At 47.1% G+C, this 12,244-nt stretch overlaps 1 pseudogene; it reads left to right on the forward strand.

Moving 5' to 3' along the window:
• The first annotated feature begins 11,012 nt into the window (after positions 1–11,012).
• Positions 11,013–11,654, forward strand: LOC119272742 (annotated as a pseudogene).
• Positions 11,655–12,244: the final 590 nt, after the last annotated feature.

Raw genomic sequence — 12,244 nt, forward strand, 5'->3', positions numbered from 1 at the left:
GTATATAATGGGGGAAGGGAGGGCAGCAACACCTAAGCCCTGGCGCCTCCCTCTCCCTCCCATGACACATCTTCCTCCTCCCGCAGCGCTTGGCGAAGCCCTGTTGGAATCCCGCTACTTCCACCACGCCGTCGTGCTGCTGGATCTCCATCAACCTCTCCTTTCCCCTTGCTGGATCAACAAGGAGGAGACGTCGCTGCTCCGTACGTGTGTTGAACGCGGAGCTGCCGTCCGTTCGGCGCTAGGATCGTCAGTGATTTGGATCACGGCGAGTACGACTCCATCAACCCCGTTCTCTTGAACGCTTCCGCGCGCGATCTACAAGGGTATGTAGATCCACTCCTCCCTCGTTGCTAGATGACTCCATAGATTGATCTTGGTGATACGTAGAAAATTTTGAATTTCTGCTACGTTCCCCAACAGTGGCATCATGAGCTAGGTTTATGCGTAGTTTCTATGCACGAGTAGAACACAAAGTAGTTGTGGGCATTGATTTTGTTCAATATGCTTACCGTTACTAGTCCAATCTTGATTCGGTGGCATTGTGGGATGAAGCGGCCCGGACCGACCTTACACGTACTCTTACGTGAGACTGGTTCCACCGACTGACATGCACTAGTTGCATAAGGTGGCTAGCGGGTGTCTGTCTCTCCCACTTTAGTCGGATCGGATTCGATGAAAAGGGTCCTTATGAAGGGTAAATAGCAATTGGCATATCACGTTGTGATTTTGCGTAGGTAAGAAACGTTCTTGCTAGAAACCCATAGCAGCCACGTAAAACATGCAAACAACAATTAGAGGACGTCTAACTTGTTTTTGCAGGGTATGCTATGTGATGTGATATGGCCAAAGGATGTGATGAATGATATATGTGATGTATGAGATGATCATGTTCTTGTAATAGGAATCACGACTTGCATGTCGTTGAGTATGACAACCGGCAGGAGCCATAGGAGTTGTCTTAATTTATTTATGACCTGTGTGTCAACATAAAACGTCATGTAATTACTTTACTTTATTGCTAACCGTTAGCTGTAGAAGTAGAAGTAATAGTTGGCGAGACAACTTCATGAAGACACGATGATGGAGATCATGATGATGGAGATCATGGTGTCATGCCGGTGACGATGATGATCATGGAGCCCCGAAGATGGAGATCAAAAGGAGCAATATGATATTGGCCATATCATGTCACTATTTGATTGCATGTGATGTTTATCATGTTTATACATCTTATTTGCTTAGAACGACGGTAGTAAATAAGATGATCCCTCATTAAAATTTCAAGAAAGTGTTCCCCCTAACTGTGCATCGTTGTGAAAGTTCGTCGTTTCGAAGCACCACGTGATGATCGGGTGTATAGATTCTTACGTTCGAATACAACGGGTGTTGACGAGCCTAGCATGTACAGACATGGCCTCGGAACACATGCAAAACACTTAGGTTGACTTGACGAGCCTAGCATGTACAGACATGGCCTCGGAACACAAGAGACCGAAATGTCGAGCATGAGTCGTATAGAAGATACGATCAACATGAAGATGTTCACCGATGTTGACTAGTCCGTCTCACGTGATGATCGGACATGGCCTAGTTGACTCGGATCATGTAATCACTTAGATTACTAGAGGGGTGTCTATCTGAGTGGGAGTTCACAAGATGAACTTAATTATCCTGAACATAGTCAAAAGGTCTTCACAAATTATGTCGTAGCTCGCGCTTCAGTTCTACTGTTTAGATATGTTCCTAAAGAAAATTTAGTTGAAAGTTGATAGTAGTAATTATGCGGACTAGGTCCGTAAACTGAGGTTTGTCCTCATTGCTTCATAGAAGGCTTATGTCCTTAATGCACCGCTCAGTGTGCTGAACCTCGAACGTCGTCTGTGGATGTTGCGAACATCTGACATACACGTTTTGATGACTACATGATAGTTCAGTGCGTAATGCTAAATGGTTTAGAATTGAGGCACCAAAGACGTTTTTGAAACATCGCAGAACATATGAGATGTTCCAAGGACTGAAATTGGGATTTCAGGCTCGTACCCACGTCAAGAGGTATAAGACCTCCGACGATTTTCTTAGCCTGCAAACTAAGGGAGAAAAGCTCAATTGTTGAGCTTGTGCTTAGATTGTCTGAGTACAACAATCATTTGAATCGAGTGGGAGTTGATCTTCCAGATGAGATAGTGATGTTTCTCCGAAGTCATTACCACCAAGCTGCTAGAGCTTCGTGATGAACTATAATATATCAGGGACATATATGATGATCCTTGAGATATTCGCGATGTTTGACACCACAAAAGTAGAAATCAAGAAGGAGCATCAATTGTTGATGGTTGGTGAAACCACTAGTTTCAAGAAGGGCAGGGGCAAGAAGTGATACTTCATGAAACGGCAAATCAGCTGCTGCTCTAGTGAAGAAACCCAAGGTTGAACCCAAACCCGAGACTAAGTGCTTCTGTAATAAGGGGAACAGCCACTGGAGCAGAATTACCCTAGATACTTGGTAGATGAGAAGGCTGGCAAGGTCGATAGAAGTATATTGGATATACATTGTGTTAATGTGTACTTTACTAGTACTCCTAGTAGCACTAGGGTATTAGATGCCGGTTCGGTTGCTAAGTGTTAGTAACTCGAAATAAAAGCTACGGAATAAACGGAGACTAGCTAAAGGTGAGATGACGATATGTGTTGGAAGTATTTCCAAGGTTGATCAAATATCGTACGCTCCCTCTACCATCGAGATTGGTGTTTGCGTTGAGCATAGACATGATTGGATTATGTCTATCGCAATACGGTTATTCATTTAAAGAGAATAATGGTTACTCTGTTTATTTGAATAATACCTTCAATGGTCTTACACCTGAAATGAATGGTTTATTGAATCTCGATCGTAGTGATACACATGTTCATGCCAAAAGATAGTAATGATAGTACCACCTACTTGTGGCACTGCCACGTAAGTCATATCGGTATAAAAGACATGAAGAAGCTCCATGTTGATGGATCTTTGGGCTCACTTGTTTTGAAAGGTTTGAGACATGCGAACCATGTATATTGGTGTATATGCATGAAGAAACTCCATGCAAATGGACCGTTTGGACTCACTTGATTTTGAATCACTTGAGACATGCAAATCATACCACATGGGTAAGATGACTGAAAGCCTCGTTTTCAGTAAAATGGAACTAGAAAGCAACTTGTTGGAAGTAATACATTTTGATGTGTGCAATCCAATGAGTGTTGAGGCATGTAGTGGATATCGTTACGTTCTTACTTCACAGATGATTTGAGTAGATGTTGAGTATATTTACTTGATAAATCACGAGTCTGAATTATTGAAAGGTTCAAGTAATTTCAGGGTGAAGTTGAAAGATAGTCGTGACAGGAGGATAAAATATCTATGATATGATCATAGAGATGAATATCTGAATTACGAGTTTGGCACAGAATTAAGACATTGTGGAAATTGTTTCACAACTAATACAGCCTGGAACACCATAGTGTGATGGTGTGTCCGAACATCATAACTGCACCCTATTGGATATGATGCATACCATGATGTCTCTTATCGAATTACCACGATAGTTTATGGGTTAGGCATTAAAGACAACCACATTCACTTTAAATAGGGCACCACGTAATTCCGATGAGATGACACCATATGAACTATGGTTTAGAGAAACCTAAGCTGTCATTTCTTAGAAGTTTGGGGCTGCGACGCTTATGTGAAAAGTTTCAGGCTGATAAGCTCGAACCCAAAGCGGATAAATGCATCTTCATAGGACACCCAAAACAGTTGGGTATACCTCCTGTCTCAGATCCGAAAGCAATAAGGGATTGTTTCTAGAATCGGGTCCTTTCTCGAGGAAAAGTTTCTCTCGAAAGAATTGAGTGGGAGGATGGTGGAGACTTGATGAGGTTATTGAACCGTCTCTTCAACTAGTGTGTGGCAGGGCACAGGAGTTGTTCCTTTGGCACCTACACCAATTGAAGTGGAAGCTTATGATAGTGATCATGAAACTTCAGATCAAGTCACTACCAAACCTCGTGGGATGACAAGGATGCGTACTACTTCAGAATGGTACGTAATCCTGTCTTGGAAGTCATGTTGCTAGACAACAATGAACCTACGAGCTATGGAGAAGCGATGGTGGGCCCGAATTCCGATAAATGGCTCGAGGCCATAAAATCCGAGAGAGGATCCATGTATGAAAACAAAGTGTAGACTTTGGCGGAACGGCTCGATGGTCGTAAGGCTGTTGAGTACGGATGGATTTTTTAAAAGGAAGACGGACAATGATGGTAGGTATCACCATTAAGAAAGCTCGACTTGTCGTTAAGATGCTTTCTGACAAGTTCAAGGAGTTCACTGCGATGAGACTTTCTCACTCGTAGTGATGCTAAGAGTCTGTTGGAATTATATTAGCGATTACTGCATTATTTATGAAATCTTGCAGATAGGATGTCAAAACATTGTTTCCTCGACGTTTTTTTGAGGAAAGGTTGTATGTGATACAAACCGGAAGGTTTTGTCAATCCTGAAAGATGCTAATAAGTATGCAAAGCTCCAACAATCCTTCTAAGGACTGGAGTAAGCATCTCGGAGTTGGAATGTATGCTTTGATAAGATGATCACAGTTTTGGGTGTATACAAAGTTTATGAGAAACTTGTATTTCCAAAGAAGTGAGTGGGAGCACTATAGAATTTCTGATAAATATATGTTGACATATTGTTGATCAGAAATGACGTAGAATTTCTGGAAAGCATATAGGGTTATTTGGAAAGTATTTTTCAATGGAAAGCCTGGATTAAGCTACTTGAACATTGAGCATCAAGATCTATAAGGATAGATCAAAATTCTTAATGGTACTTTCAAATGAGCACATACCTTGACATGATCTTGAAGGTGTTCAAGATGGACCAGTCAAAGAAGGAGTTCTTGCTTGAGTTGTAAGGTATGAAGTTAAGACTTAAAGCTCGACCACGGCAGAAGAAAGAGGAAGGACGAAGGTCGTCCCCTATGCTTTTGTCATAGGCTCTATACGGTATGCCATGCTGAGTACCGCACCTGATGTGTGCCTTGCCACATATCTGGCAAGAGGGTAGAAAGGTAATCTAGGAGTAGATTACCAGATAGCGGTCTAAATTATCCTTAGAGGAATAAGGATATGTTTCTCGGTTATGGAGGTGATAAAGAGTTCGACGTAAAGAGTTACGTCGATGCAAGCTTAACACCTATCCGGATAGCTCTGAGTAGAGATACCGGATACGTATAATGGAGCAACAATTTAGAATAGCTCCAAGTAGAACAGTTATTTTAAATGGCTCCAAATATAGCGTAGTAGCTGCATCTACAAGATGACATAGAGATTTGCGAAGTACATACGGATCTGAAAGACTCAGACCCGTTGACTATAACATCTCTCACAAGCATAACATGATCAAACCCAGAACTCATCGAGTGTTAATCACATGGTAATGTGAACTAGATTATTGACTCGAGTAAACTCTTTGGGTGTTAGTCACATGGGGATGTGACCTTGAGTGTTAATCACATATCGATGTGAACTGGATTATTGACTCTAGTGCAAGTGGGAGACTGTTGGAAATATGCCCTAGAGGCAATAATAAATTAGTTATTATTATATTTCCTTGTTCATGATAATCATTTATTATCCATGCTAGAATTGTATTGATAGGAAACTCAGATACATGTGTGGATACATAGACAACACCATGTCCCTAGTAAGCCTCTAGTTGACTAGCTCGTTGATCAATAGATGGTTACGGTTTCCTGACCATGGACATTGGATGTCATTGATAACGGGATCACATCATTAGGAGAATGATGTGATGGACAAGACCCAATCCTAAGCCTAGCACAAGATCATGTAGTTCGTATGCTAAAGCTTTTCTAATGTCAAGTATCATTTCCTTAGACCATGAGATTGTAAAACTCCCGGATACCGTAGGAGTGCTTTGCGTGTGTCAAACGTCACAACGTAACTGGGTGGCTATAAAGGTACACTACAGGTATCTCCGAAAGTGTCTGTTGGGTTGGCACGAATCGAGACTGGGATTTGGCACTCTGTGTAAACGGAGAGGTATCTCTGGGCCCACTCGGTAGGACATCATCATAATGTGCACAATGTGATCAAGGAGTTGATCGCGGGATGATGTGTTACGAAACGAGTAAAGAGACTTGCCGGTAACGAGATTGAACAAGGTATCGGGATACCGACGATCGAATCTCGGGTAAGTATCGTACCGCTAGACAAAGGGAATTGTATACGGGATTGATTAAGTCCTTGACATCGTGGTTCATCCGATGAGATCATCGTGGAACATGTGGGAGCCAACATGGGTATCCAGATCCCGCTGTTGGTTATTGACCGGAGAGTCATCTCGGTCATGTCTGCATGTCTCCCGAACCCGTAGGGTCTACACACTTAAGGTTCGGTGACGCTAGGGTTATAGAGATATTAGTATGCGGTAACCCAAAGTTGTTCGGAGTCCCGGATGAGATCTCGGACGTCACAAGGAGTTACGGAATGGTCCGGAGGTAAAGATTTATATATGGGAAGTCCTATTTTGGTCACCGGAAAAGTTTCGGGTTTTATCGGTAACGTACGGGGACCACCGGGAGGGTCCCGGGGGTCCACCAAGGGGGTCCACCTGCCCCGGGGGGCCAAATGGGCTGTAGGGGTGTGCGCCTTGGCCTATATGGGCCAAGGGCACCAGCCCCAAGAGGCCCATGCGCCAAGAGATGAGGGAAAGGAAGAGTCCTAAAGGGGGAAGGCACCTCCTAGGTGCCTTGGGGAGGATGGACTCCTCCCTTGGCCGCACCCTTTCTTGGAGGAAGGGCCAAGGCTGCGCCCCCCCCCCCCCCTCTCCCTTGGCCCTATATATAGTGGGGGAAGGGAGGGCAGCAACACCTAAGCCCTGGCGCCTCCCTCTCCCTCCCATGACACATCTCCCTCCTCCCGCAGCGCTTGGCGAAGCCCTGTTGGAATCCCGCTACTTCCACCACGCTGTCGTGCTGCTGGATCTCCATCAACCTCTCCTTTCCCCTTCCTGGATCAACAAGGAGGAGACGTCGCTGCTCTGTACGTGTGTTGAACACGGAGGTGCCGTCCGTTCGGCGCTAGGATCGTCGGTGATTTGGATAACGACGAGTACGACTCCATCAACCCCGTTCTCTTGAACGCTTCCGCGCGTGATCTACAAGGGTATGTAGATCCACTCCTCCCTCGTTGCTAGATGACTCCATAGATTGATCTTGGTGATACATAGAAAATTTTGAATTTCTGCTACGTTCCCCAACAGTGGCATCATGAGCTAGGTTTATGCGTAGTTTCTATGCACGAGTAGAACACAAAGTAGTTGTGGGCGTTGATTTTGTTCAATATGCTTACCGTTACTAGTCCAATCTTGATTCGGTGGCATTGTGGGACGAAGCGGCCCGGACCGACCTTACACATACTCTTACGTGAGACTGGTTCCACCGACTTACATGCACTAGTTGCATAAGGTGGCTAGCGGGTGTCTGTCTCTCCCACTTTAGTCGGATCGGATTCGATGAAAAGGGTCCTTATGAAGGGTAAATAGCAATTGGCATATCATGTTATGATTTTGCGTAGGTAAGAAACGTGGCCAAAACCATACTTCCTATATATCAACCTTTACCTCCGGACCATTCCGGAACTCCTCGTGATGTCCGGGATCTCATCCGGGACTCCGAACAACATTCGGTAACCGCGTACATACTTTCCCTATAACCCTAGCGTCATCGGACCTTAAGTGTGTAGACCCTACGGGTTCGGGAGTCATGCAGACATGGCCGAGACAACTCTCCGGTCAATAACCAACAGTGGGATCTGGATACCCATGTTGGCTCCCACATGCTCCACGATGATCTCATCGGATGAACCACGATGTCAAGGATTCAATCAATCCCGTATACAATTCCCTTTGTCTATCGGTACGATACTTGCCCGAGATTCGATCGTCGGTATCCCGATACCTTGTTCAATCTCGTTACCGGCAAGTCTCTTTACTCGTTCCGTAACACATCATCCCGTGATCAACTCCTTGGTCACATTGTGCACATTATGATAATGTCCTACCGAGTGGGCCCAGAGATACCTCTCCGTTACACGGAGTGACAAATCCCAGTCTCGATTCGTGCCAACCCAACAGACACTTTCGGAGATACCTCTAGTGAACCTTTATAGCCACCCAGTTATGTTGTGACGTTTGGCACACCCAAAGCACTCCTACGGTATCCGGGAGTCGCACAATCTCATGGTCTAAGGAAATGATACTTGACATTAGAAAAGCTTTAGCATACGAACTACACGATCTTATGCTAGGCTTAGGATTGGGTCTTGTCCATCACATCATTCTCCTAATGATGTGATCCCGTCATCAACGACATCCAATGTCCATGGTCAGGAAACCGTAACCATCTATTGATCAACGAGCTAGTCAACTAGAGGCTTACTAGGGACAGGGTGTTGTCTATGTATCCACACATGTATCTGAGTTTCCTATCAATACAATTCTAGCATGGATAATAAACGATTATCATGAACAATGAAATATAATAATAATAACTAATTTATTATTGCCTCTAGGGCATATTTCCAACAGTGCCGGCGCAGGCAGTGCCGACGTGGGGGGTTGTGTGGCCGCCTGTGCAGCCGTGGCTTGACGCTCCTCCTCCTCGGCCTCGCGCTGCTCCTCCTCGAGGTCGCGCTCGAGCATCTCGAGGTACTCGCCGTCGCGGCGCTCCTCGGCCACCCTGATCTTGCGCCAGTGCTTGAGGTACGCTTGCTCCTGCGCCGGCGTCGCTCCCATCCAGACCGGCGGCGCGCGTACCCACTCGTGCAATACTCCCGTCCAGGAGTAGCGCTCGATGGGGGACGACTCTGGCTCCGGCTCCGGCTTGATGGGGGACGGCCACCGGCGGCACCATGCTGTCGCCCGCCGCGGAGAGGGCAAGGGCCTACGCCATTGCCGCCTCGTATCGAGCCTCCTCTTTCGCCTCCACCGCCCTCGTCCTGCGCCGCTCGTCCTCCTCGCTCTCCCGGCAATGGCGCCACCACTGGGATCCTATCTGGATCCAGATGCTAGTCGTGCGGCAGCGTCACGTCGGGATATGGCAGAGGTTGGCGGTGCTGCCAGTGCCACTCCGCCTGGTGCACTGGCACGCTCATGCGCTGCCTCTGCCGGCGAGGCACCGGCGCCGGCGGAGGCGGGAGGAACTCTGAGGGGAAAGGGGTAGCGGGGGACTTGCCCTTGGCCTTGCTGCCGCTGACGCCGGAGAAGAGGCCCATCTCGCTGTGGTTTTGGTGGCTAGGGTTTGCCGGCGACGAGGAAGCAAATGATGGCAGATGTGGACGGCGAGTTTGGATGAGGACGGCCCCGCCGCACGGTCGGCTTAAAAAAGGACGAGCGCCGTCACTGACGCGTGGGCCCGTCGTCATAAATTAAGCTGACCGCGTGAGCAGCGGGTAGTTTGACAACCGCCATGTGGGGACGCGGCGGACAGCGGGAAGGCGCACGAAGCGTCCGTTCGGCGTCCGCGCCGACACATTTGGGCCGCAAATACGTCGGCGCGGACACGACGCGGACGTGATTTGGGTTTGGGTCGGCGCGTTCGGCCGCCACTTTTGTCCGCGCCGACCCAAACGGACGCAGGCGGACGAAATGGGTCAGCCCTTTGGAGTTGCTCTAAAAGCCTTTTCTGATAACTATATTCAATGTTGCAGGCAACGTGTTATCAGGGACTATTCCTGTTCTTTTTTTTTGAAACGGGGACTATTCCTGTTCTGCTACAGAAGTTTCGCTTATGAACTTTGTTGGTAACCGGGCTTTGTTGCGGTGCACCATTGCGTAAATGCCACACGATCATTACAGTATTGGAGCAACCATTGGATTGGGGACGGTTTGTCGTCGCCTTCTACTTCCCACACTCCTTCATCTGCTTCAAGAGGCTTTGTGCCTAAGTCGTTCGCATATGATTTACTTGTGCGTGTGTTTTATTTGGAAAAGATGATTCACTTGTTCTGAAATTGTGCCTGTCAAAAGTTGTCGAACTAGGCTTTCGCCCTACTATATTAATATGGCAACCACATAATACAACTGTTGGAGCCTCAGTACAAGCACAACCAAACGAAACAAAAGAGAAACAACAGAGAAAAAATGCCAACAACGTCGGCTCGATGAAAACAATGTTGATTCGCAACCGCTACGCCCACCGGAGAATTCCCACCATGCTCCTAGCACTTCGGACCGCCACATACCAAGCAACACCTTCAGGAAATAACGCGACAACGACGACGCTGTTTCCCAGACTTGTCCTAGGGTTTCCCCCGGTACACGGAGGGGCGTGGTGGAAGGGGTATACCCGACGCCCTTCAAGAAGGCACGACAACACCCATGAGCATCACCGCGTCAGTGCCGGTCCAGCCGACAAGGATTTCTCCCGACCGCCAACCAACCACGACCCTAGACGATCCAGCACGCTCCACCAAACATGCCACCCACCAACATGCGCCACCACGGTCCTGCAAGCATCATTGCCGTCTCACCATGGCAAGCGAAGCGAGACCAACGAACCGAGAGGAAGCAACCGGGAACGACGAGTGACAGAATCGGCAGCCACGCGGGAGGGGACAACCTCCACCGCCCTAGGAGGTAACTGATCGGATGCCACATCAAGAGCAAACCAGGCACCCTACTAGGCGTCCCCAACACGTCGAACAATGGCACTGGCAAGCTTGTGGTCACCAACGCTCCATAACGACGGGTTCTGGTGGGACAGGGACGTGGGCTCCCTTACTTAGCTGTCAAGCCACTCCAGCACGGCAGAAATGGCTTAAGTGGATGTGTGCATTCTAACTAGTAGAGACCGGGTGCGTGTTCATTGTATTTGTATCCACTTGATATTTTATTTTGAGTCGATAAAATTCATAGTTTGTCAAAAAAAAAAAGCCACTCCAGCATGGCCGCCTCGTCGAACAACCCCCCGGGACACATACCTCTGAAGTGGTACCAATGGAATCGTCATAGTTTGTCAAAAAAAAAGCAGCTCGTCATCGTATTTTGGCCATGGAATCGGTGATTCTGATGTCCAATGCTTGAAGGGTCTCAAGCAATCGTTGGTTGATCCTAACCATGTACTCGAAACCAGCCCAGAAAACGGTCCATACTCAGCATCGCCAACATGACGTACCTGAACGCGCTCACCCTTCAACACAACTAGTTCACCGGCGGAATTCCAGCGCAGCTGGGCAACCTTTCGCGGCTAGTTTCCTTCAGCGTGGCGGAGGACTCAATGTCTGGTCCTGTCCCGGACTCTCTGCACCGCTTCCCGGCTGCCAACTTCACGGGCAACCCGGGGCTTTGTGGGCCGCCGCTGGACAAGAAGTGCAAGAAGAGGTTCAGGGTGCGGATACACATCCGTCTGGTTCGGATTCAGGAGATGTTCGTCCGGATTCGAAAACTGTTGCACAGCATCAACGACGCATCCATCATCCGGGCGTCGGCTGGGTTCATCTTGGGCTTCGTGGTGGCCTTCTACTTTCCACACTGGTTCGTCTTCTCCGAGATGCTCCGGCCCTACGTCTTTCATGTTTGTGGGTGACTGTGTACCACGTGCATATGCATATGCAATGCAATGGTTCAGAGATCTGCCCTATGAAATACAGGAGTATTGAGTAGTTTTTTTTTTCCGTGATGGGTTGTACCATGAGTGGCTTATTGGAGATCCATCGATGCTTATTTTCTTCGCATATTGCCCCTGATTTCATTTCCACCAATAAACAAAGGAAAACATTGAGCCGCTTGATCAATGGTATCACAACACACCCCCACGATAGACGTTGTTGCGGGGCCATGCTAGATTCCTTTTTCCTTCGCCTTAACCCTTAACCCCAGCTTTTAGCCAAGCAGAGCAGCTGTTTGTTTCACTCCTTGTCCTCGTATACGCGAAGGTATTCAGACATCCATGAACTTCGATATAATTTTTATTATGTTTGAGGTGTTTTGTACTTTCGGTGAATATTTATAATAAATCTGATCCTTCTCTCAGAAAAAGAAGGCCTGACACTTTAATCATTTAAATTAACAAATCATGGAAAAAACAATTATAAAAAAATCAGGGTGAAGTCTAAGAAAAGAAAAGACATGAAGAAAACATCAGAAATGTCCTAGATAATTTACAAAAGTATCTTG

Source organism: Triticum dicoccoides, chromosome 3A, assembly GCF_002162155.2.
Source record: "Triticum dicoccoides isolate Atlit2015 ecotype Zavitan chromosome 3A, WEW_v2.0, whole genome shotgun sequence".
In the NCBI taxonomy this organism is placed as follows: domain Eukaryota; kingdom Viridiplantae; phylum Streptophyta; class Magnoliopsida; order Poales; family Poaceae; genus Triticum; species Triticum dicoccoides.